General features: G+C 52.4%; 7 non-coding genes across 7 annotated transcripts; all 7 read left to right on the top strand.

The window, feature by feature from the left end:
- Positions 1–2,989: 2,989 nt before the first annotated feature.
- On the top strand, positions 2,990–3,062 carry trnar-ccu (transfer RNA arginine (anticodon CCU)). The gene has a single exon. It is a non-coding gene; the product is annotated as a tRNA-Arg (tRNA).
- A 4,925-nt stretch (positions 3,063–7,987) lies between these two features.
- On the top strand, positions 7,988–8,060 carry trnar-ccu (transfer RNA arginine (anticodon CCU)). The gene has a single exon. It is a non-coding gene; the product is annotated as a tRNA-Arg (tRNA).
- Positions 8,061–16,321: 8,261 nt separating this feature from the next.
- trnar-ccu (transfer RNA arginine (anticodon CCU)) lies at positions 16,322–16,394 on the top strand. The gene has a single exon. It is a non-coding gene; the product is annotated as a tRNA-Arg (tRNA).
- A 1,594-nt stretch (positions 16,395–17,988) lies between these two features.
- Positions 17,989–18,061, top strand: trnar-ccu (transfer RNA arginine (anticodon CCU)). Its single transcript has one exon. It is a non-coding gene; the product is annotated as a tRNA-Arg (tRNA).
- A 1,594-nt stretch (positions 18,062–19,655) lies between these two features.
- On the top strand, positions 19,656–19,728 carry trnar-ccu (transfer RNA arginine (anticodon CCU)). Its single transcript has one exon. It is a non-coding gene; the product is annotated as a tRNA-Arg (tRNA).
- A 1,593-nt stretch (positions 19,729–21,321) lies between these two features.
- On the top strand, positions 21,322–21,394 carry trnar-ccu (transfer RNA arginine (anticodon CCU)). The gene has a single exon. It is a non-coding gene; the product is annotated as a tRNA-Arg (tRNA).
- Positions 21,395–24,652: 3,258 nt separating this feature from the next.
- trnar-ccu (transfer RNA arginine (anticodon CCU)) lies at positions 24,653–24,725 on the top strand. The gene has a single exon. It is a non-coding gene; the product is annotated as a tRNA-Arg (tRNA).
- The last annotated feature ends 733 nt before the right edge of the window (positions 24,726–25,458 follow it).

Below are 25,458 nucleotides of genomic sequence, written 5' to 3' on the forward strand. Positions count from 1 at the left end.
GTTTGTGTCGAGTTTGCACCTTCTCTCCATGGGCTACTGCGGGTGCTTTGCTTTCCTCCCACAGCCCAAAGATGTGCAGGTTCGCTGGATTGGCTTTGGGGAATGCAGGCTGAGAGGATAGTGGTTGGGCCTGGATGGGATGCTCATCAGAGGCTGAGTGTGGACTTGCTGGGGTGAATGGCTTGCCCCCCTCACTCTCGGGTTTTTATGAACAAGTTTGGAGCACATGGTCAGAGCTCTGCTGCAGATCGCAGTCAAGGCTTCGCTAAGGGACTGGCATCCAGGTGTGTGTTCATATCCTTCTTTTCCCTGATCTTCCAGAATGTTCTCTAGCTTTGGCCAAAGGGGTCATCAGCTGGGTTCACATCATCCAATGGAGTCACCTTGCCCGTAGCTAGACAACGGATTGACTCAGACTGACACTTCCAGTCATCGAGTCATAGAGATGTACAGCACACAAACACACCCTCGGTCGAACAGATATCCCGACCCAATCTAGTCCCACCTGCCAGCACCCGGCCCATCTCCCTCCAAACTCTTCCTATACGTATACCCATCCAGATGCCTTTGAAATGATGTAATTGTACCAGCCTCGACCACTTCCTCTGGCAGCTCATTCCACACACACACACCACCTTCTGCCTGAAAATGTTGTCCCTTTGGTCTCTTTTATATCTTTTCCCTCTCACCCTAAACCTAAGCCCTCTAGTTCTGGACTCCCACACCCCAGGGAAAAGACCTTGGCTGTTTACCCTATTCATGTTCCTCATGATTTTATAAACCTCTGTATGGTCAGCCCTCAGCCTCCGATGCTTGGATCCTATCCTTAGAGGAAGCGGTATCAGCTTCCACCGCTGTGCCTCTGTGTCCAACCTCATCCGTCCTCTTTTCCAGGTCTCCCAGCTGCTGTTCATGCTTCTGCAGCACGATAGAGATCGGGGCCAGCTTCTCCTCTATCTGCTTAACCAAGATCGCGCGAGATTTGGCCAGGGCCTGGTAGGCAATCGAGCCCAAGGATCCTGCAGGCTGGGCCGGGGGCCTGGCCTCGGACACTGCCCCATCCGTCTTCAACATCTCTGGACGAAGGAAACGCAGGAAAGTTGATTTTTCACAATGTCCTGGGACTCCACAACATTTTCAGACTCCTAGGATATCGCGATGGAACGGATTGGGCGCTTGTGCTGTGGTGCCGAGCTCTGCAACACCATCGTCCGAGATCACCACCATCTTGGATCCTCACAGTGCATTGAGAGGAGAAAATCCACAAAAACACACAATGAGAGGTCAGGGCGCAGTATTTAAAGTCTGCCATGCTGCATGGAACTGTGCAGCTCCAGTGGCCTAATGGATAAGGCACTGGCTTCCTAAGCCAGGGGTTCTGGGTTCAAATCCCATCTGGGGTGTCTGACTCTTCCTTGTCTGTCCTTAATCTGCTTTGCCAACAACTGCTTATCTGCATTCAGTTGATGGGTGGGGTGTCGCCTTACGCAGCCTTTTGGGGATCTGCAGGATTAAAGCTGAATTCCCTGAAACAGACAGCACAGACACAATGGCTGAAAACCTGCTGAGAATCTCCTGGGGCTGGCATGGTGGCTCAGTGGGTAGCACTGCTGCCTCGCAGCATCGGGGACCTGACTTTGATTCCTCCCTTGGCTTTCTGTTTGTGTCGAGTTTGCACCTTCTCTCCATGGGCTACTGCGGGTGCTTTGCTTTCCTCCCACAGCCCAAAGATGTGCAGGTTCGCTGGATTGGCTTTGGGGAATGCAGGCTGAGAGGATAGTGGTTGGGCCTGGATGGGATGCTCATCAGAGGCTGAGTGTGGACTTGCTGGGGTGAATGGCTTGCCCCCCTCACTCTCGGGCTTTTATGAACAAGTTTGGAGCACATGGTCAGAGCTCTGCTGCAGATCGCAGTCAAGGCTTCGCTAAGGGACTGGCATCCAGGTGTGTGTTCATATCCTTCTTTTCCCTGATCTTCCAGAATGTTCTCTAGCTTTGGCCAAAGGGGTCATCAGCTGGGTTCACATCATCCAATGGAGTCACCTTGCCCGTAGCTAGACAACGGATTGACTCAGACTGACACTTCCAGTCATCGAGTCATAGAGATGTACAGCACACAAACACACCCTCGGTCGAACAGATATCCCGACCCAATCTAGTCCCACCTGCCAGCACCCGGCCCATCTCCCTCCAAACTCTTCCTATACGTATACCCATCCAGATGCCTTTGAAATGATGTAATTGTACCAGCCTCGACCACTTCCTCTGGCAGCTCATTCCACACACACACACCACCTTCTGCCTGAAAATGTTGTCCCTTTGGTCTCTTTTATATCTTTTCCCTCTCACCCTAAACCTAAGCCCTCTAGTTCTGGACTCCCACACCCCAGGGAAAAGACCTTGGCTGTTTACCCTATTCATGTTCCTCATGATTTTATAAACCTCTGTATGGTCAGCCCTCAGCCTCCGATGCTTGGATCCTATCCTTAGAGGAAGCGGTATCAGCTTCCACCGCTGTGCCTCTGTGTCCAACCTCATCCGTCCTCTTTTCCAGGTCTCCCAGCTGCTGTTCATGCTTCTGCAGCACGATAGAGATCGGGGCCAGCTTCTCCTCTATCTGCTTAACCAAGATCGCGCGAGATTTGGCCAGGGCCTGGTAGGCAATCGAGCCCAAGGATCCTGCAGGCTGGGCCGGGGGCCTGGCCTCGGACACTGCCCCATCCGTCTTCAACATCTCTGGACGAAGGAAACGCAGGAAAGTTGATTTTTCACAATGTCCTGGGACTCCACAACATTTTCAGACTCCTAGGATATCGCGATGGAACGGATTGGGCGCTTGTGCTGTGGTGCCGAGCTCTGCAACACCATCGTCCGAGATCACCACCATCTTGGATCCTCACAGTGCATTGAGAGGAGAAAATCCACAAAAACACACAATGAGAGGTCAGGGCGCAGTATTTAAAGTCTGCCATGCTGCATGGAACTGTGCAGCTCCAGTGGCCTAATGGATAAGGCACTGGCCTCCTAAGCCAGGGGTTCTGGGTTCAAATCCCATCTGGGGTGTCTGACTCTTCCTTGTCTGTCCTTAATCTGCTTTGCCAACAACTGCTTATCTGCATTCAGTTGATGGGATGGGTGTTCCCTGTCGCCTTACGCAGCTCTTTTGGGGATCTGCAGGATTAAAGCTGAATTCCCTGAAACAGACAGCACAGACACAATGGCTGAAAACCTGCTGAGAATCTCCTGGGGCTGGCATGGTGGCTCAGTGGGTAGCACTGCTGCCTCGCAGCATCGGGGACCTGACTTTGATTCCTCCCTTGGCTTTCTGTTTGTGTCGAGTTTGCACCTTCTCTCCATGGGCTACTGCGGGTGCTTTGCTTTCCTCCCACAGCCCAAAGATGTGCAGGTTCGCTGGATTGGCTTTGGGGAATGCAGGCTGAGAGGATAGTGGTTGGGCCTGGATGGGATGCTCATCAGAGGCTGAGTGTGGACTTGCTGGGGTGAATGGCTTGCCCCCCTCACTCTCGGGTTTTATGAACAAGTTTGGAGCACATGGTCAGAGCTCTGCTGCAGATCGCAGTCAAGGCTTCGCTAAGGGACTGGCATCCAGGTGTGTGTTCATATCCTTCTTTTCCCTGATCTTCCAGAATGTTCTCTAGCTTTGGCCAAAGGGGTCATCAGCTGGGTTCACATCATCCAATGGAGTCACCTTGCCCGTAGCTAGACAACGGATTGACTCAGACTGACACTTCCAGTCATCGAGTCATAGAGATGTACAGCACACAAACACACCCTCGGTCGAACAGATATCCCGACCCAATCTAGTCCCACCTGCCAGCACCCGGCCCATCTCCCTCCAAACTCTTCCTATACGTATACCCATCCAGATGCCTTTGAAATGATGTAATTGTACCAGCCTCGACCACTTCCTCTGGCAGCTCATTCCACACACACACACCACCTTCTGCCTGAAAATGTTGTCCCTTTGGTCTCTTTTATATCTTTTCCCTCTCACCCTAAACCTAAGCCCTCTAGTTCTGGACTCCCACACCCCAGGGAAAAGACCTTGGCTGTTTACCCTATTCATGTTCCTCATGATTTTATAAACCTCTGTATGGTCAGCCCTCAGCCTCCGATGCTTGGATCCTATCCTTAGAGGAAGCGGTATCAGCTTCCACCGCTGTGCCTCTGTGTCCAACCTCATCCGTCCTCTTTTCCAGGTCTCCCAGCTGCTGTTCATGCTTCTGCAGCACGATAGAGATCGGGGCCAGCTTCTCCTCTATCTGCTTAACCAAGATCGCGCGAGATTTGGCCAGGGCCTGGTAGGCAATCGAGCCCAAGGATCCTGCAGGCTGGGCCGGGGGCCTGGCCTCGGACACTGCCCCATCCGTCTTCAACATCTCTGGACGAAGGAAACGCAGGAAAGTTGATTTTTCACAATGTCCTGGGACTCCACAACATTTTCAGACTCCTAGGATATCGCGATGGAACGGATTGGGCGCTTGTGCTGTGGTGCCGAGCTCTGCAACACCATCGTCCGAGATCACCACCATCTTGGATCCTCACAGTGCATTGAGAGGAGAAAATCCACAAAAACACACAATGAGAGGTCAGGGCGCAGTATTTAAAGTCTGCCATGCTGCATGGAACTGTGCAGCTCCAGTGGCCTAATGGATAAGGCACTGGCTTCCTAAGCCAGGGGTTCTGGGTTCAAATCCCATCTGGGGTGTCTGACTCTTCCTTGTCTGTCCTTAATCTGCTTTGCCAACAACTGCTTATCTGCATTCAGTTGATGGGTGGGTGTTCCCTGTCGCCTTAGCAGCCTTTTGGGGATCTGCAGGATTAAAGCTGAATTCCCTGAAACAGACAGCACAGACACAATGGCTGAAAACCTGCTGAGAATCTCCTGGGGCTGGCATGGTGGCTCAGTGGGTAGCACTGCTGCCTCGCAGCATCGGGGACCTGACTTTGATTCCTCCCTTGGCTTTCTGTTTGTGTCGAGTTTGCACCTTCTCTCCATGGGCTACTGCGGGTGCTTTGCTTTCCTCCCACAGCCCAAAGATGTGCAGGTTCGCTGGATTGGCTTTGGGGAATGCAGGCTGAGAGGATAGTGGTTGGGCCTGGATGGGATGCTCATCAGAGGCTGAGTGTGGACTTGCTGGGGTGAATGGCTTGCCCCCCTCACTCTCGGGTTTTTATGAACAAGTTTGGAGCACATGGTCAGAGCTCTGCTGCAGATCGCAGTCAAGGCTTCGCTAAGGGACTGGCATCCAGGTGTGTGTTCATATCCTTCTTTTCCCTGATCTTCCAGAATGTTCTCTAGCTTTGGCCAAAGGGGTCATCAGCTGGGTTCACATCATCCAATGGAGTCACCTTGCCCGTAGCTAGACAACGGATTGACTCAGACTGACACTTCCAGTCATCGAGTCATAGAGATGTACAGCACACAAACACACCCTCGGTCGAACAGATATCCCGACCCAATCTAGTCCCACCTGCCAGCACCCGGCCCATCTCCCTCCAAACTCTTCCTATACGTATACCCATCCAGATGCCTTTGAAATGATGTAATTGTACCAGCCTCGACCACTTCCTCTGGCAGCTCATTCCACACACACACACCACCTTCTGCCTGAAAATGTTGTCCCTTTGGTCTCTTTTATATCTTTTCCCTCTCACCCTAAACCTAAGCCCTCTAGTTCTGGACTCCCACACCCCAGGGAAAAGACCTTGGCTGTTTACCCTATTCATGTTCCTCATGATTTTATAAACCTCTGTATGGTCAGCCCTCAGCCTCCGATGCTTGGATCCTATCCTTAGAGGAAGCGGTATCAGCTTCCACCGCTGTGCCTCTGTGTCCAACCTCATCCGTCCTCTTTTCCAGGTCTCCCAGCTGCTGTTCATGCTTCTGCAGCACGATAGAGATCGGGGCCAGCTTCTCCTCTATCTGCTTAACCAAGATCGCGCGAGATTTGGCCAGGGCCTGGTAGGCAATCGAGCCCAAGGATCCTGCAGGCTGGGCCGGGGGCCTGGCCTCGGACACTGCCCCATCCGTCTTCAACATCTCTGGACGAAGGAAACGCAGGAAAGTTGATTTTTCACAATGTCCTGGGACTCCACAACATTTTCAGACTCCTAGGATATCGCGATGGAACGGATTGGGCGCTTGTGCTGTGGTGCCGAGCTCTGCAACACCATCGTCCGAGATCACCACCATCTTGGATCCTCACAGTGCATTGAGAGGAGAAAATCCACAAAAACACACAATGAGAGGTCAGGGCGCAGTATTTAAAGTCTGCCATGCTGCATGGAACTGTGCAGCTCCAGTGGCCTAATGGATAAGGCACTGGCTTCCTAAGCCAGGGGTTCTGGGTTCAAATCCCATCTGGGGTGTCTGACTCTTCCTTGTCTGTCCTTAATCTGCTTTGCCAACAACTGCTTATCTGCATTCAGTTGATGGGATGGGGTGTTCCCTGTCGCCTTACGCAGCCCTTTTGGGGATCTGCAGGATTAAAGCTGAATTCCCTGAAACAGACAGCACAGACACAATGGCTGAAAACCTGCTGAGAATCTCCTGGGGCTGGCATGGTGGCTCAGTGGGTAGCACTGCTGCCTCGCAGCATCGGGGACCTGACTTTGATTCCTCCCTTGGCTTTCTGTTTGTGTCGAGTTTGCACCTTCTCTCCATGGGCTACTGCGGGTGCTTTGCTTTCCTCCCACAGCCCAAAGATGTGCAGGTTCGCTGGATTGGCTTTGGGGAATGCAGGCTGAGAGGATAGTGGTTGGGCCTGGATGGGATGCTCATCAGAGGCTGAGTGTGGACTTGCTGGGGTGAATGGCTTGCCCCCCTCACTCTCGGGTTTTTATGAACAAGTTTGGAGCACATGGTCAGAGCTCTGCTGCAGATCGCAGTCAAGGCTTCGCTAAGGGACTGGCATCCAGGTGTGTGTTCATATCCTTCTTTTCCCTGATCTTCCAGAATGTTCTCTAGCTTTGGCCAAAGGGGTCATCAGCTGGGTTCACATCATCCAATGGAGTCACCTTGCCCGTAGCTAGACAACGGATTGACTCAGACTGACACTTCCAGTCATCGAGTCATAGAGATGTACAGCACACAAACACACCCTCGGTCGAACAGATATCCCGACCCAATCTAGTCCCACCTGCCAGCACCCGGCCCATCTCCCTCCAAACTCTTCCTATACGTATACCCATCCAGATGCCTTTGAAATGATGTAATTGTACCAGCCTCGACCACTTCCTCTGGCAGCTCATTCCACACACACACACCACCTTCTGCCTGAAAATGTTGTCCCTTTGGTCTCTTTTATATCTTTTCCCTCTCACCCTAAACCTAAGCCCTCTAGTTCTGGACTCCCACACCCCAGGGAAAAGACCTTGGCTGTTTACCCTATTCATGTTCCTCATGATTTTATAAACCTCTGTATGGTCAGCCCTCAGCCTCCGATGCTTGGATCCTATCCTTAGAGGAAGCGGTATCAGCTTCCACCGCTGTGCCTCTGTGTCCAACCTCATCCGTCCTCTTTTCCAGGTCTCCCAGCTGCTGTTCATGCTTCTGCAGCACGATAGAGATCGGGGCCAGCTTCTCCTCTATCTGCTTAACCAAGATCGCGCGAGATTTGGCCAGGGCCTGGTAGGCAATCGAGCCCAAGGATCCTGCAGGCTGGGCCGGGGGCCTGGCCTCGGACACTGCCCCATCCGTCTTCAACATCTCTGGACGAAGGAAACGCAGGAAAGTTGATTTTTCACAATGTCCTGGGACTCCACAACATTTTCAGACTCCTAGGATATCGCGATGGAACGGATTGGGCGCTTGTGCTGTGGTGCCGAGCTCTGCAACACCATCGTCCGAGATCACCACCATCTTGGATCCTCACAGTGCATTGAGAGGAGAAAATCCACAAAAACACACAATGAGAGGTCAGGGCGCAGTATTTAAAGTCTGCCATGCTGCATGGAACTGTGCAGCTCCAGTGGCCTAATGGATAAGGCACTGGCCTCCTAAGCCAGGGGTTCTGGGTTCAAATCCCATCTGGGGTGTCTGACTCTTCCTTGTCTGTCCTTAATCTGCTTTGCCAACAACTGCTTATCTGCATTCAGTTGATGGGGGGGTGTTCCCTGTCGCCTTACGCAGCTCTTTTGGGGATCTGCAGGATTAAAGCTGAATTCCCTGAAACAGACAGCACAGACACAATGGCTGAAAACCTGCTGAGAATCTCCTGGGGCTGGCATGGTGGCTCAGTGGGTAGCACTGCTGCCTCGCAGCATCGGGGACCTGACTTTGATTCCTCCCTTGGCTTTCTGTTTGTGTCGAGTTTGCACCTTCTCTCCATGGGCTACTGCGGGTGCTTTGCTTTCCTCCCACAGCCCAAAGATGTGCAGGTTCGCTGGATTGGCTTTGGGGAATGCAGGCTGAGAGGATAGTGGTTGGGCCTGGATGGGATGCTCATCAGAGGCTGAGTGTGGACTTGCTGGGGTGAATGGCTTGCCCCCCTCACTCTCGGGTTTTTATGAACAAGTTTGGAGCACATGGTCAGAGCTCTGCTGCAGATCGCAGTCAAGGCTTCGCTAAGGGACTGGCATCCAGGTGTGTGTTCATATCCTTCTTTTCCCTGATCTTCCAGAATGTTCTCTAGCTTTGGCCAAAGGGGTCATCAGCTGGGTTCACATCATCCAATGGAGTCACCTTGCCCGTAGCTAGACAACGGATTGACTCAGACTGACACTTCCAGTCATCGAGTCATAGAGATGTACAGCACACAAACACACCCTCGGTCGAACAGATATCCCGACCCAATCTAGTCCCACCTGCCAGCACCCGGCCCATCTCCCTCCAAACTCTTCCTATACGTATACCCATCCAGATGCCTTTGAAATGATGTAATTGTACCAGCCTCGACCACTTCCTCTGGCAGCTCATTCCACACACACACACCACCTTCTGCCTGAAAATGTTGTCCCTTTGGTCTCTTTTATATCTTTTCCCTCTCACCCTAAACCTAAGCCCTCTAGTTCTGGACTCCCACACCCCAGGGAAAAGACCTTGGCTGTTTACCCTATTCATGTTCCTCATGATTTTATAAACCTCTGTATGGTCAGCCCTCAGCCTCCGATGCTTGGATCCTATCCTTAGAGGAAGCGGTATCAGCTTCCACCGCTGTGCCTCTGTGTCCAACCTCATCCGTCCTCTTTTCCAGGTCTCCCAGCTGCTGTTCATGCTTCTGCAGCACGATAGAGATCGGGGCCAGCTTCTCCTCTATCTGCTTAACCAAGATCGCGCGAGATTTGGCCAGGGCCTGGTAGGCAATCGAGCCCAAGGATCCTGCAGGCTGGGCCGGGGGCCTGGCCTCGGACACTGCCCCATCCGTCTTCAACATCTCTGGACGAAGGAAACGCAGGAAAGTTGATTTTTCACAATGTCCTGGGACTCCACAACATTTTCAGACTCCTAGGATATCGCGATGGAACGGATTGGGCGCTTGTGCTGTGGTGCCGAGCTCTGCAACACCATCGTCCGAGATCACCACCATCTTGGATCCTCACAGTGCATTGAGAGGAGAAAATCCACAAAAACACACAATGAGAGGTCAGGGCGCAGTATTTAAAGTCTGCCATGCTGCATGGAACTGTGCAGCTCCAGTGGCCTAATGGATAAGGCACTGGCTCCTAAGCCAGGGGTTCTGGGTTCAAATCCCATCTGGGGTGTCTGACTCTTCCTTGTCTGTCCTTAATCTGCTTTGCCAACAACTGCTTATCTGCATTCAGTTGATGGGTGGGTGTTCCCTGTCGCCTTACGCAGCCCTTTTGGGGATCTGCAGGATTAAAGCTGAATTCCCTGAAACAGACAGCACAGACACAATGGCTGAAAACCTGCTGAGAATCTCCTGGGGCTGGCATGGTGGCTCAGTGGGTAGCACTGCTGCCTCGCAGCATCGGGGACCTGACTTTGATTCCTCCCTTGGCTTTCTGTTTGTGTCGAGTTTGCACCTTCTCTCCATGGGCTACTGCGGGTGCTTTGCTTTCCTCCCACAGCCCAAAGATGTGCAGGTTCGCTGGATTGGCTTTGGGGAATGCAGGCTGAGAGGATAGTGGTTGGGCCTGGATGGGATGCTCATCAGAGGCTGAGTGTGGACTTGCTGGGGTGAATGGCTTGCCCCCCTCACTCTCGGGTTTTTATGAACAAGTTTGGAGCACATGGTCAGAGCTCTGCTGCAGATCGCAGTCAAGGCTTCGCTAAGGGACTGGCATCCAGGTGTGTGTTCATATCCTTCTTTTCCCTGATCTTCCAGAATGTTCTCTAGCTTTGGCCAAAGGGGTCATCAGCTGGGTTCACATCATCCAATGGAGTCACCTTGCCCGTAGCTAGACAACGGATTGACTCAGACTGACACTTCCAGTCATCGAGTCATAGAGATGTACAGCACACAAACACACCCTCGGTCGAACAGATATCCCGACCCAATCTAGTCCCACCTGCCAGCACCCGGCCCATCTCCCTCCAAACTCTTCCTATACGTATACCCATCCAGATGCCTTTGAAATGATGTAATTGTACCAGCCTCGACCACTTCCTCTGGCAGCTCATTCCACACACACACACCACCTTCTGCCTGAAAATGTTGTCCCTTTGGTCTCTTTTATATCTTTTCCCTCTCACCCTAAACCTAAGCCCTCTAGTTCTGGACTCCCACACCCCAGGGAAAAGACCTTGGCTGTTTACCCTATTCATGTTCCTCATGATTTTATAAACCTCTGTATGGTCAGCCCTCAGCCTCCGATGCTTGGATCCTATCCTTAGAGGAAGCGGTATCAGCTTCCACCGCTGTGCCTCTGTGTCCAACCTCATCCGTCCTCTTTTCCAGGTCTCCCAGCTGCTGTTCATGCTTCTGCAGCACGATAGAGATCGGGGCCAGCTTCTCCTCTATCTGCTTAACCAAGATCGCGCGAGATTTGGCCAGGGCCTGGTAGGCAATCGAGCCCAAGGATCCTGCAGGCTGGGCCGGGGGCCTGGCCTCGGACACTGCCCCATCCGTCTTCAACATCTCTGGACGAAGGAAACGCAGGAAAGTTGATTTTTCACAATGTCCTGGGACTCCACAACATTTTCAGACTCCTAGGATATCGCGATGGAACGGATTGGGCGCTTGTGCTGTGGTGCCGAGCTCTGCAACACCATCGTCCGAGATCACCACCATCTTGGATCCTCACAGTGCATTGAGAGGAGAAAATCCACAAAAACACACAATGAGAGGTCAGGGCGCAGTATTTAAAGTCTGCCATGCTGCATGGAACTGTGCAGCTCCAGTGGCCTAATGGATAAGGCACTGGCTTCCTAAGCCAGGGGTTCTGGGTTCAAATCCCATCTGGGGTGTCTGACTCTTCCTTGTCTGTCCTTAATCTGCTTTGCCAACAACTGCTTATCTGCATTCAGTTGATGGGATGGGGTGTTCCCTGTCGCCTTACGCAGCTCTTTTGGGGATCTGCAGGATTAAAGCTGAATTCCCTGAAACAGACAGCACAGACACAATGGCTGAAAACCTGCTGAGAATCTCCTGGGGCTGGCATGGTGGCTCAGTGGGTAGCACTGCTGCCTCGCAGCATCGGGGACCTGACTTTGATTCCTCCCTTGGCTTTCTGTTTGTGTCGAGTTTGCACCTTCTCTCCATGGGCTACTGCGGGTGCTTTGCTTTCCTCCCACAGCCCAAAGATGTGCAGGTTCGCTGGATTGGCTTTGGGGAATGCAGGCTGAGAGGATAGTGGTTGGGCCTGGATGGGATGCTCATCAGAGGCTGAGTGTGGACTTGCTGGGGTGAATGGCTTGCCCCCCTCACTCTCGGGTTTTTATGAACAAGTTTGGAGCACATGGTCAGAGCTCTGCTGCAGATCGCAGTCAAGGCTTCGCTAAGGGACTGGCATCCAGGTGTGTGTTCATATCCTTCTTTTCCCTGATCTTCCAGAATGTTCTCTAGCTTTGGCCAAAGGGGTCATCAGCTGGGTTCACATCATCCAATGGAGTCACCTTGCCCGTAGCTAGACAACGGATTGACTCAGACTGACACTTCCAGTCATCGAGTCATAGAGATGTACAGCACACAAACACACCCTCGGTCGAACAGATATCCCGACCCAATCTAGTCCCACCTGCCAGCACCCGGCCCATCTCCCTCCAAACTCTTCCTATACGTATACCCATCCAGATGCCTTTGAAATGATGTAATTGTACCAGCCTCGACCACTTCCTCTGGCAGCTCATTCCACACACACACACCACCTTCTGCCTGAAAATGTTGTCCCTTTGGTCTCTTTTATATCTTTTCCCTCTCACCCTAAACCTAAGCCCTCTAGTTCTGGACTCCCACACCCCAGGGAAAAGACCTTGGCTGTTTACCCTATTCATGTTCCTCATGATTTTATAAACCTCTGTATGGTCAGCCCTCAGCCTCCGATGCTTGGATCCTATCCTTAGAGGAAGCGGTATCAGCTTCCACCGCTGTGCCTCTGTGTCCAACCTCATCCGTCCTCTTTTCCAGGTCTCCCAGCTGCTGTTCATGCTTCTGCAGCACGATAGAGATCGGGGCCAGCTTCTCCTCTATCTGCTTAACCAAGATCGCGCGAGATTTGGCCAGGGCCTGGTAGGCAATCGAGCCCAAGGATCCTGCAGGCTGGGCCGGGGGCCTGGCCTCGGACACTGCCCCATCCGTCTTCAACATCTCTGGACGAAGGAAACGCAGGAAAGTTGATTTTTCACAATGTCCTGGGACTCCACAACATTTTCAGACTCCTAGGATATCGCGATGGAACGGATTGGGCGCTTGTGCTGTGGTGCCGAGCTCTGCAACACCATCGTCCGAGATCACCACCATCTTGGATCCTCACAGTGCATTGAGAGGAGAAAATCCACAAAAACACACAATGAGAGGTCAGGGCGCAGTATTTAAAGTCTGCCATGCTGCATGGAACTGTGCAGCTCCAGTGGCCTAATGGATAAGGCACTGGCTTCCTAAGCCAGGGGTTCTGGGTTCAAATCCCATCTGGGGTGTCTGACTCTTCCTTGTCTGTCCTTAATCTGCTTTGCCAACAACTGCTTATCTGCATTCAGTTGATGGGATGGGGTGTTCCCTGTCGCCTTATGCAGCCCTTTTGGGGATCTGCAGGATTAAAGCTGAATTCCCTGAAACAGACAGCACAGACACAATGGCTGAAAACCTGCTGAGAATCTCCTGGGGCTGGCATGGTGGCTCAGTGGGTAGCACTGCTGCCTCGCAGCATCGGGGACCTGACTTTGATTCCTCCCTTGGCTTTCTGTTTGTGTCGAGTTTGCACCTTCTCTCCATGGGCTACTGCGGGTGCTTTGCTTTCCTCCCACAGCCCAAAGATGTGCAGGTTCGCTGGATTGGCTTTGGGGAATGCAGGCTGAGAGGATAGTGGTTGGGCCTGGATGGGATGCTCATCAGAGGCTGAGTGTGGACTTGCTGGGGTGAATGGCTTGCCCCCCTCACTCTCGGGCTTTTATGAACAAGTTTGGAGCACATGGTCAGAGCTCTGCTGCAGATCGCAGTCAAGGCTTCGCTAAGGGACTGGCATCCAGGTGTGTGTTCATATCCTTCTTTTCCCTGATCTTCCAGAATGTTCTCTAGCTTTGGCCAAAGGGGTCATCAGCTGGGTTCACATCATCCAATGGAGTCACCTTGCCCGTAGCTAGACAACGGATTGACTCAGACTGACACTTCCAGTCATCGAGTCATAGAGATGTACAGCACACAAACACACCCTCGGTCGAACAGATATCCCGACCCAATCTAGTCCCACCTGCCAGCACCCGGCCCATCTCCCTCCAAACTCTTCCTATACGTATACCCATCCAGATGCCTTTGAAATGATGTAATTGTACCAGCCTCGACCACTTCCTCTGGCAGCTCATTCCACACACACACACCACCTTCTGCCTGAAAATGTTGTCCCTTTGGTCTCTTTTATATCTTTTCCCTCTCACCCTAAACCTAAGCCCTCTAGTTCTGGACTCCCACACCCCAGGGAAAAGACCTTGGCTGTTTACCCTATTCATGTTCCTCATGATTTTATAAACCTCTGTATGGTCAGCCCTCAGCCTCCGATGCTTGGATCCTATCCTTAGAGGAAGCGGTATCAGCTTCCACCGCTGTGCCTCTGTGTCCAACCTCATCCGTCCTCTTTTCCAGGTCTCCCAGCTGCTGTTCATGCTTCTGCAGCACGATAGAGATCGGGGCCAGCTTCTCCTCTATCTGCTTAACCAAGATCGCGCGAGATTTGGCCAGGGCCTGGTAGGCAATCGAGCCCAAGGATCCTGCAGGCTGGGCCGGGGGCCTGGCCTCGGACACTGCCCCATCCGTCTTCAACATCTCTGGACGAAGGAAACGCAGGAAAGTTGATTTTTCACAATGTCCTGGGACTCCACAACATTTTCAGACTCCTAGGATATCGCGATGGAACGGATTGGGCGCTTGTGCTGTGGTGCCGAGCTCTGCAACACCATCGTCCGAGATCACCACCATCTTGGATCCTCACAGTGCATTGAGAGGAGAAAATCCACAAAAACACACAATGAGAGGTCAGGGCGCAGTATTTAAAGTCTGCCATGCTGCATGGAACTGTGCAGCTCCAGTGGCCTAATGGATAAGGCACTGGCTTCCTAAGCCAGGGGTTCTGGGTTCAAATCCCATCTGGGGTGTCTGACTCTTCCTTGTCTGTCCTTAATCTGCTTTGCCAACAACTGCTTATCTGCATTCAGTTGATGGGTGGGGTGTTCCCTGTCGCCTTATGCAGCCCTTTTGGGGATCTGCAGGATTAAAGCTGAATTCCCTGAAACAGACAGCACAGACACAATGGCTGAAAACCTGCTGAGAATCTCCTGGGGCTGGCATGGTGGCTCAGTGGGTAGCACTGCTGCCTCGCAGCATCGGGGACCTGACTTTGATTCCTCCCTTGGCTTTCTGTTTGTGTCGAGTTTGCACCTTCTCTCCATGGGCTACTGCGGGTGCTTTGCTTTCCTCCCACAGCCCAAAGATGTGCAGGTTCGCTGGATTGGCTTTGGGGAATGCAGGCTGAGAGGATAGTGGTTGGGCCTGGATGGGATGCTCATCAGAGGCTGAGTGTGGACTTGCTGGGGTGAATGGCTTGCCCCCCTCACTCTCGGGTTTTTATGAACAAGTTTGGAGCACATGGTCAGAGCTCTGCTGCAGATCGCAGTCAAGGCTTCGCTAAGGGACTGGCATCCAGGTGTGTGTTCATATCCTTCTTTTCCCTGATCTTCCAGAATGTTCTCTAGCTTTGGCCAAAGGGGTCATCAGCTGGGTTCACATCATCCAATGGAGTCACCTTGCCCGTAGCTAGACAACGGATTGACTCAGACTGACACTTCCAGTCATCGAGTCATAGAGATGTACAGCACACAAACACACCCTCGGTCGAACAGATATCCCGACCCAATCTAGTCCCACCTGCCAGCACCCGGCCCATCTCCCTCCAAACTCTTCCTATACGTATACCCATCCAGATGCCTTTGAAATGATGTAATTGTACCAGCCTCGACCACTTCCTCTGGCAGCTCATTCCACACACACACACCACCTTCTGCCTGAAAATGTTGTCCCTTTGGTCTCTTTTATATCTTTTCCCTCTCACCCTAAACCTAAGCCCTCTAGTTCTGGACTCCCACACCCCAGGGAAAAGACCTTGGCTGTTTACCCTATTCATGTTCCTCATGATTTTATAAACCTCTGTATGGTCAGCCCTCAGCCTCCGATGCTTGGATCCTATCCTTAGAGGAAGCGGTATCAGCTTCCACCGCTGTGCCTCTGTGTCCAACCTCATCCGTCCTCTTTTCCAGGTCTCCCAGCTGCTGTTCATGCTTCTGCAGCACGATAGAGATCGGGGCCAGCTTCTCCTCTATCTGCTTAACCAAGATCGCGCGAGATTTGGCCAGGGCCTGGTAGGCAATCGAGCCCAAGGATCCTGCAGGCTGGGCCGGGGGCCTGGCCTCGGACACTGCCCCATCCGTCTTCAACATCTCTGGACGAAGGAAACGCAGGAAAGTTGATTTTTCACAATGTCCTGGGACTCCACAACATTTTCAGACTCCTAGGATATCGCGATGGAACGGATTGGGCGCTTGTGCTGTGGTGCCGAGCTCTGCAACACCATCGTCCGAGATCACCACCATCTTGGATCCTCACAGTGCATTGAGAGGAGAAAATCCACAAAAACACACAATGAGAGGTCAGGGCGCAGTATTTAAAGTCTGCCATGCTGCATGGAACTGTGCAGCTCCAGTGGCCTAATGGATAAGGCACTGGCCTCCTAAGCCAGGGGTTCTGGGTTCAAATCCCATCTGGGGTGTCTGACTCTTCCTTGTCTGTCCTTAATCTGCTTTGCCAACAACTGCTTATCTGCATTCAGTTGATGGGTGGGGTGTTCCCTGTCGCCTTACGCAGCCCTTTTGGGGATCTGCAGGATTAAAGCTGAATTCCCTGAAACAGACAGCACAGACACAATGGCTGAAAACCTGCTGAGAATCTCCTGGGGCTGGCATGGTGGCTCAGTGGGTAGCACTGCTGCCTCGCAGCATCGGGGACCTGACTTTGATTCCTCCCTTGGCTTTCTGTTTGTGTCGAGTTTGCACCTTCTCTCCATGGGCTACTGCGGGTGCTTTGCTTTCCTCCCACAGCCCAAAGATGTGCAGGTTCGCTGGATTGGCTTTGGGGAATGCAGGCTGAGAGGATAGTGGTTGGGCCTGGATGGGATGCTCATCAGAGGCTGAGTGTGGACTTGCTGGGGTGAATGGCTTGCCCCCCTCACTCTCGGGCTTTTATGAACAAGTTTGGAGCACATGGTCAGAGCTCTGCTGCAGATCGCAGTCAAGGCTTCGCTAAGGGACTGGCATCCAGGTGTGTGTTCATATCCTTCTTTTCCCTGATCTTCCAGAATGTTCTCTAGCTTTGGCCAAAGGGGTCATCAGCTGGGTTCACATCATCCAATGGAGTCACCTTGCCCGTAGCTAGACAACGGATTGACTCAGACTGACACTTCCAGTCATCGAGTCATAGAGATGTACAGCACACAAACACACCCTCGGTCGAACAGATATCCCGACCCAATCTAGTCCCACCTGCCAGCACCCGGCCCATCTCCCTCCAAACTCTTCCTATACGTATACCCATCCAGATGCCTTTGAAATGATGTAATTGTACCAGCCTCGACCACTTCCTCTGGCAGCTCATTCCACACACACACACCACCTTCTGCCTGAAAATGTTGTCCCTTTGGTCTCTTTTATATCTTTTCCCTCTCACCCTAAACCTAAGCCCTCTAGTTCTGGACTCCCACACCCCAGGGAAAAGACCTTGGCTGTTTACCCTATTCATGTTCCTCATGATTTTATAAACCTCTGTATGGTCAGCCCTCAGCCTCCGATGCTTGGATCCTATCCTTAGAGGAAGCGGTATCAGCTTCCACCGCTGTGCCTCTGTGTCCAACCTCATCCGTCCTCTTTTCCAGGTCTCCCAGCTGCTGTTCATGCTTCTGCAGCACGATAGAGATCGGGGCCAGCTTCTCCTCTATCTGCTTAACCAAGATCGCGCGAGATTTGGCCAGGGCCTGGTAGGCAATCGAGCCCAAGGATCCTGCAGGCTGGGCCGGGGGCCTGGCCTCGGACACTGCCCCATCCGTCTTCAACATCTCTGGACGAAGGAAACGCAGGAAAGTTGATTTTTCACAATGTCCTGGGACTCCACAACATTTTCAGACTCCTAGGATATCGCGATGGAACGGATTGGGCGCTTGTGCTGTGGTGCCGAGCTCTGCAACACCATCGTCCGAGATCACCACCATCTTGGATCCTCACAGTGCATTGAGAGGAGAAAATCCACAAAAACACACAATGAGAGGTCAGGGCGCAGTATTTAAAGTCTGCCATGCTGCATGGAACTGTGCAGCTCCAGTGGCCTAATGGATAAGGCACTGGCCTCCTAAGCCAGGGGTTCTGGGTTCAAATCCCATCTGGGGTGTCTGACTCTTCCTTGTCTGTCCTTAATCTGCTTTGCCAACAACTGCTTATCTGCATTCAGTTGATGGGATGGGGTGTTCCCTGTCGCCTTACGCAGCCCTTTTGGGGATCTGCAGGATTAAAGCTGAATTCCCTGAAACAGACAGCACAGACACAATGGCTGAAAACCTGCTGAGAATCTCCTGGGGCTGGCATGGTGGCTCAGTGGGTAGCACTGCTGCCTCGCAGCATCGGGGACCTGACTTTGATTCCTCCCTTGGCTTTCTGTTTGTGTCGAGTTTGCACCTTCTCTCCATGGGCTACTGCGGGTGCTTTGCTTTCCTCCCACAGCCCAAAGATGTGCAGGTTCGCTGGATTGGCTTTGGGGAATGCAGGCTGAGAGGATAGTGGTTGGGCCTGGATGGGATGCTCATCAGAGGCTGAGTGTGGACTTGCTGGGGTGAATGGCTTGCCCCCCTCACTCTCGGGCTTTTATGAACAAGTTTGGAGCACATGGTCAGAGCTCTGCTGCAGATCGCAGTCAAGGCTTCGCTAAGGGACTGGCATCCAGGTGTGTGTTCATATCCTTCTTTTCCCTGATCTTCCAGAATGTTCTCTAGCTTTGGCCAAAGGGGTCATCAGCTGGGTTCACATCATCCAATGGAGTCACCTTGCCCGTAGCTAGACAACGGATTGACTCAGACTGACACTTCCAGTCATCGAGTCATAGAGATGTACAGCACACAAACACACCCTCGGTCGAACAGATATCCCGACCCAATCTAGTCCCACCTGCCAGCACCCGGCCCATCTCCCTCCAAACTCTTCCTATACGTATACCCATCCAGATGCCTTTGAAATGATGTAATTGTACCAGCCTCGACCACTTCCTCTGGCAGCTCATTCCACACACACACACCACCTTCTGCCTGAAAATGTTGTCCCTTTGGTCTCTTTTATATCTTTTCCCTCTCACCCTAAACCTAAGCCCTCTAGTTCTGGACTCCCACACCCCAGGGAAAAGACCTTGGCTGTTTACCCTATTCATGTTCCTCATGATTTTATAAACCTCTGTATGGTCAGCCCTCAGCCTCCGATGCTTGGATCCTATCCTTAGAGGAAGCGGTATCAGCTTCCACCGCTGTGCCTCTGTGTCCAACCTCATCCGTCCTCTTTTCCAGGTCTCCCAGCTGCTGTTCATGCTTCTGCAGCACGATAGAGATCGGGGCCAGCTTCTCCTCTATCTGCTTAACCAAGATCGCGCGAGATTTGGCCAGGGCCTGGTAGGCAATCGAGCCCAAGGATCCTGCAGGCTGGGCCGGGGCCTGGCCTCGGACACTGCCCCATCCGTCTTCAACATCTCTGGACGAAGGAAACGCAGGAAAGTTGATTTTTCACAATGTCCTGGGACTCCACAACATTTTCAGACTCCTAGGATATCGCGATGGAACGGATTGGGCGCTTGTGCTGTGGTGCCGAGCTCTGCAACACCATCGTCCGAGATCACCACCATCTTGGATCCTCACAGTGCATTGAGAGGAGAAAATCCACAAAAACACACAATGAGAGGTCAGGGCGCAGTATTTAAAGTCTGCCATGCTGCATGGAACTGTGCAGCTCCAGTGGCCTAATGGATAAGGCACTGGCCTCCTAAGCCAGGGGTTCTGGGTTCAAATCCCATCTGGGGTGTCTGACTCTTCCTTGTCTGTCCTTAATCTGCTTTGCCAACAACTGCTTATCTGCATTCAGTTGATGGGATGGGGTGTTCCCTGTCGCCTTACGCAGCCCTTTTGGGGATCTGCAGGATTAAAGCTGAATTCCCTGAAACAGACAGCACAGACACAATGGCTGAAAACCTGCTGAGAATCTCCTGGGGCTGGCATGGTGGCTCAGTGGGTAGCACTGCTGCCTCGCAGCATCGGGGACCTGACTTTGATTCCTCCCTTGGCTTTCTGTTTGTGTCGAGTTTGCACCTTCTCTCCATGGGCTACTGCGGGTGCTTTGCTTTCCTCCCACAGCCCAAAGATGTGCAGGTTCGCTGGATTGGCTTTGGGGAATGCAGGCTGAGAGGATAGTGGTTGGGCCTGGATGGGATGCTCATCAGAGGCTGAGTGTGGACTTGCTGGGGTGAATGGCTTGCCCCCCTCACTCTCGGGTTTTATGAACAAGTTTGGAGCACATGGTCAGAGCTCTGCTGCAGATCGCAGTCAAGGCTTCGCTAAGGGACTGGCATCCAGATGTGTGTTCATATCCTTCTTTTCCCTGATCTTCCAGAATGTTCTCTAGCTTTGGCCAAAGGAGTCATCAGCTGGGTTCACATCATCCAATGGAGTCACCTTGCCCGTAGCTAGACAACGGATTGACTCAGACTGACACTTCCAGTCATCGAGTCATAGAGATGTACAGCACACAAACACACCCTCGGTCGAACAGATATCCCGACCCAATCTAGTCCCACCTGCCAGCACCCGGCCCATCTCCCTCCAAACTCTTCCTATACGTATACCCATCCAGATGCCTTTGAAATGATGTAATTGTACCAGCCTCGACCACTTCCTCTGGCAGCTCATTCCACACACACACACCACCTTCTGCCTGAAATGTTGTCCCTTTGGTCTCTTTTATATCTTTTCCCTCTCACCCTAAACCTAAGCCCTCTAGTTCTGGACTCCCACACCCCAGGGAAAAGACCTTGGCTGTTTACCCTATTCATGTTCCTCATGATTTTATAAACCTCTGTATGGTCAGCCCTCAGCCTCCGATGCTTGGATCCTATCCTTAGAGGAAGCGGTATCAGCTTCCACCGCTGTGCCTCTGTGTCCAACCTCATCCGTCCTCTTTTCCAGGTCTCCCAGCTGCTGTTCATGCTTCTGCAGCACGATAGAGATCGGGGCCAGCTTCTCCTCTATCTGCTTAACCAAGATCGCGCGAGATTTGGCCAGGGCCTGGTAGGCAATCGAGCCCAAGGATCCTGCAGGCTGGGCCGGGGGCCTGGCCTCGGACACTGCCCCATCCGTCTTCAACATCTCTGGACGAAGGAAACGCAGGAAAGTTGATTTTTCACAATGTCCTGGGACTCCACAACATTTTCAGACTCCTAGGATATCGCGATGGAACGGATTGGGCGCTTGTGCTGTGGTGCCGAGCTCTGCAACACCATCGTCCGAGATCACCACCATCTTGGATCCTCACAGTGCATTGAGAGGAGAAAATCCACAAAAACACACAATGAGAGGTCAGGGCGCAGTATTTAAAGTCTGCCATGCTGCATGGAACTGTGCAGCTCCAGTGGCCTAATGGATAAGGCACTGGCCTCCTAAGCCAGGGGTTCTGGGTTCAAATCCCATCTGGGGTGTCTGACTCTTCCTTGTCTGTCCTTAATCTGCTTTGCCAACAACTGCTTATCTGCATTCAGTTGATGGGGGGGTGTTCCCTGTCGCCTTACGCAGCTCTTTTGGGGATCTGCAGGATTAAAGCTGAATTCCCTGAAACAGACAGCACAGACACAATGGCTGAAAACCTGCTGAGAATCTCCTGGGGCTGGCATGGTGGCTCAGTGGGTAGCACTGCTGCCTCGCAGCATCGGGGACCTGACTTTGATTCCTCCCTTGGCTTTCTGTTTGTGTCGAGTTTGCACCTTCTCTCCATGGGCTACTGCGGGTGCTTTGCTTTCCTCCCACAGCCCAAAGATGTGCAGGTTCGCTGGATTGGCTTTGGGGAATGCAGGCTGAGAGGATAGTGGTTGGGCCTGGATGGGATGCTCATCAGAGGCTGAGTGTGGACTTGCTGGGGTGAATGGCTTGCCCCCCTCACTCTCGGGCTTTTATGAACAAGTTTGGAGCACATGGTCAGAGCTCTGCTGCAGATCGCAGTCAAGGCTTCGCTAAGGGACTGGCATCCAGGTGTGTGTTCATATCCTTCTTTTCCCTGATCTTCCAGAATGTTCTCTAGCTTTGGCCAAAGGGGTCATCAGCTGGGTTCACATCATCCAATGGAGTCACCTTGCCCGTAGCTAGACAACGGATTGACTCAGACTGACACTTCCAGTCATCGAGTCATAGAGATGTACAGCACACAAACACACCCTCGGTCGAACAGATATCCCGACCCAATCTAGTCCCACCTGCCAGCACCCGGCCCATCTCCCTCCAAACTCTTCCTATACGTATACCCATCCAGATGCCTTTGAAATGATGTAATTGTACCAGCCTCGACCACTTCCTCTGGCAGCTCATTCCACACACACACACCACCTTCTGCCTGAAAATGTTGTCCCTTTGGTCTCTTTTATATCTTTTCCCTCTCACCCTAAACCTAAGCCCTCTAGTTCTGGACTCCCACACCCCAGGGAAAAGACCTTGGCTGTTTACCCTATTCATGTTCCTCATGATTTTATAAACCTCTGTATGGTCAGCCCTCAGCCTCCGATGCTTGGATCCTATCCTTAGAGGAAGCGGTATCAGCTTCCACCGCTGTGCCTCTGTGTCCAACCTCATCCGTCCTCTTTTCCAGGTCTCCCAGCTGCTGTTCATGCTTCTGCAGCACGATAGAGATCGGGGCCAGCTTCTCCTCTATCTGCTTAACCAAGATCGCGCGAGATTTGGCCAGGGCCTGGTAGGCAATCGAGCCCAAGGATCCTGCAGGCTGGGCCGGGGGCCTGGCCTCGGACACTGCCCCATCCGTCTTCAACATCTCTGGACGAAGGAAACGCAGGAAAGTTGATTTTTCACAATGTCCTGGGACTCCACAACATTTTCAGACTCCTAGGATATCGCGATGGAACGGATTGGGCGCTTGTGCTGTGGTGCCGAGCTCTGCAACACCATCGTCCGAGATCACCACCATCTTGGATCCTCACAGTGCATTGAGAGGAGAAAATCCACAAAAACACACAATGAGAGGTCAGGGCGCAGTATTTAAAGTCTGCCATGCTGCATGGAACTGTGCAGCTCCAGTGGCCTAATGGATAAGGCACTGGCTCCTAAGCCAGGGGTTCTGGGTTCAAATCCCATCTGGGGTGTCTGACTCTTCCTTGTCTGTCCTTAATCTGCTTTGCCAACAACTGCTTATCTGCATTCAGTTGATGGGTGGGGTGTTCCCTGTCGCCTTACGCAGCCTTTTGGGGATCTGCAGGATTAAAGCTGAATTCCCTGAAACAGACAGCACAGACACAATGGCTGAAAACCTGCTGAGAATCTCCTGGGGCTGGCATGGTGGCTCAGTGGGTAGCACTGCTGCCTCGCAGCATCGGGGACCTGACTTTGATTCCTCCCTTGGCTTTCTGTTTGTGTCGAGTTTGCACCTTCTCTCCATGGGCTACTGCGGGTGCTTTGCTTTCCTCCCACAGCCCAAAGATGTGCAGGTTCGCTGGATTGGCTTTGGGGAATGCAGGCTGAGAGGATAGTGGTTGGGCCTGGATGGGATGCTCATCAGAGGCTGAGTGTGGACTTGCTGGGGTGAATGGCTTGCCCCCCTCACTCTCGGGTTTTTATGAACAAGTTTGGAGCACATGGTCAGAGCTCTGCTGCAGATCGCAGTCAAGGCTTCGCTAAGGGACTGGCATCCAGGTGTGTGTTCATATCCTTCTTTTCCCTGATCTTCCAGAATGTTCTCTAGCTTTGGCCAAAGGGGTCATCAGCTGGGTTCACATCATCCAATGGAGTCACCTTGCCCGTAGCTAGACAACGGATTGACTCAGACTGACACTTCCAGTCATCGAGTCATAGAGATGTACAGCACACAAACACACCCTCGGTCGAACAGATATCCCGACCCAATCTAGTCCCACCTGCCAGCACCCGGCCCATCTCCCTCCAAACTCTTCCTATACGTATACCCATCCAGATGCCTTTGAAATGATGTAATTGTACCAGCCTCGACCACTTCCTCTGGCAGCTCATTCCACACACACACACCACCTTCTGCCTGAAAATGTTGTCCCTTTGGTCTCTTTTATATCTTTTCCCTCTCACCCTAAACCTAAGCCCTCTAGTTCTGGACTCCCACACCCCAGGGAAAAGACCTTGGCTGTTTACCCTATTCATGTTCCTCATGATTTTATAAACCTCTGTATGGTCAGCCCTCAGCCTCCGATGCTTGGATCCTATCCTTAGAGGAAGCGGTATCAGCTTCCACCGCTGTGCCTCTGTGTCCAACCTCATCCGTCCTCTTTTCCAGGTCTCCCAGCTGCTGTTCATGCTTCTGCAGCACGATAGAGATCGGGGCCAGCTTCTCCTCTATCTGCTTAACCAAGATCGCGCGAGATTTGGCCAGGGCCTGGTAGGCAATCGAGCCCAAGGATCCTGCAGGCTGGGCCGGGGGCCTGGCCTCGGACACTGCCCCATCCGTCTTCAACATCTCTGGACGAAGGAAACGCAGGAAAGTTGATTTTTCACAATGTCCTGGGACTCCACAACATTTTCAGACTCCTAGGATATCGCGATGGAACGGATTGGGCGCTTGTGCTGTGGTGCCGAGCTCTGCAACACCATCGTCCGAGATCACCACCATCTTGGATCCTCACAGTGCATTGAGAGGAGAAAATCCACAAAAACACACAATGAGAGGTCAGGGCGCAGTATTTAAAGTCTGCCATGCTGCATGGAACTGTGCAGCTCCAGTGGCCTAATGGATAAGGCACTGGCCTCCTAAGCCAGGGGTTCTGGGTTCAAATCCCATCTGGGGTGTCTGACTCTTCCTTGTCTGTCCTTAATCTGCTTTGCCAACAACTGCTTATCTGCATTCAGTTGATGGGTGAGTGTTCCCTGTCGCCTTATGCAGCCTTTTGGGGATCTGCAGGATTAAAGCTGAATTCCCTGAAACAGACAGCACAGACACAATGGCTGAAAACCTGCTGAGAATCTCCTGGGGCTGGCATGGTGGCTCAGTGGGTAGCACTGCTGCCTCGCAGCATCGGGGACCTGACTTTGATTCCTCCCTTGGCTTTCTGTTTGTGTCGAGTTTGCACCTTCTCTCCATGGGCTACTGCGGGTGCTTTGCTTTCCTCCCACAGCCCAAAGATGTGCAGGTTCGCTGGATTGGCTTTGGGGAATGCAGGCTGAGAGGATAGTGGTTGGGCCTGGATGGGATGCTCATCAGAGGCTGAGTGTGGACTTGCTGGGGTGAATGGCTTGCCCCCCTCACTCTCGGGTTTTATGAACAAGTTTGGAGCACATGGTCAGAGCTCTGCTGCAGATCGCAGTCAAGGCTTCGCTAAGGGACTGGCATCCAGGTGTGTGTTCATATCCTTCTTTTCCCTGATCTTCCAGAATGTTCTCTAGCTTTGGCCAAAGGGGTCATCAGCTGGGTTCACATCATCCAATGGAGTCACCTTGCCCGTAGCTAGACAACGGATTGACTCAGACTGACACTTCCAGTCATCGAGTCATAGAGATGTACAGCACACAAACACACCCTCGG

This window comes from Hemiscyllium ocellatum, unplaced genomic scaffold, assembly GCF_020745735.1.
Source record: "Hemiscyllium ocellatum isolate sHemOce1 unplaced genomic scaffold, sHemOce1.pat.X.cur. scaffold_2309_pat_ctg1, whole genome shotgun sequence".
NCBI classification, from domain to species: Eukaryota; Metazoa; Chordata; class Chondrichthyes; order Orectolobiformes; family Hemiscylliidae; genus Hemiscyllium; species Hemiscyllium ocellatum.